Genomic DNA, 704 nt, shown 5'->3' with positions numbered 1-704 from the left:
TGTTTTTTTTTGGGGTTTTTTTTTTTTTTTTTTTTTTTTTTTTTTTTTTTTTTTTTTTAATTTTTTTGTTTTTATTTTTGACTCATTTTGTGCCAGGCCGGGCCGAGTGGGAGCGCTGGGAAGCAGTTTATCTGTTCGGCAGCTGTTGGGTCACTCCTGAGGTGCCCTGGGCCTCGCCGGGCAGGGATCCCCCGTGGCCCTGGTCCAAGGGCAGAGCATCCCTTTTCCATCCCTTTTTTCCATCCCCTTTCCCACCACACTTACCAGACTCGGCCTCCCCAGCGAGCGCAAACCTCCACCCTGTGCCGTGGCTTTGGTAACAGTCAAACCCCAGGAGCGTCATTCCCATGCTGTGCCCAAGGAGCCCAGGGGTGCGATCCTGGCTGGGCTGTTCCAGGGGAAAGAGGAAAAGCCGCAGGGATTCAGACTGTCAAAGTGTTCCCACCTCGTGCTGCACCCCCAGAACGGCAGCAAGGAGCTCCAGGTTCCTGGGGGTTGATCCGTGAGATCTTTGCATGATGTTTGGAAGACCCCCGGATAAGTCACCTTTGGCTTCCCAGCTCCTCAGGTTTGCCTGAGGCTGAACCACCTCAGTCCCACACCCCCGGGATGTGCCCTCCTTTAGGATCCCGGGAGATGTCACCCATATTTCTGTCACTTTCCAACTCCAAGCGCATCAGAAATAGAGATATTGTGGCAATGAG

This window comes from Lepidothrix coronata, unplaced genomic scaffold (genome assembly GCF_001604755.1).
Source record: "Lepidothrix coronata isolate B3197 unplaced genomic scaffold, Lepidothrix_coronata-1.0 Scaffold147, whole genome shotgun sequence".
Taxonomy (NCBI): Eukaryota; Metazoa; Chordata; class Aves; order Passeriformes; family Pipridae; genus Lepidothrix; species Lepidothrix coronata.
The sequence above is the reverse complement of the archived record's forward strand: the minus strand, read 5'-3'. Positions refer to the sequence as shown.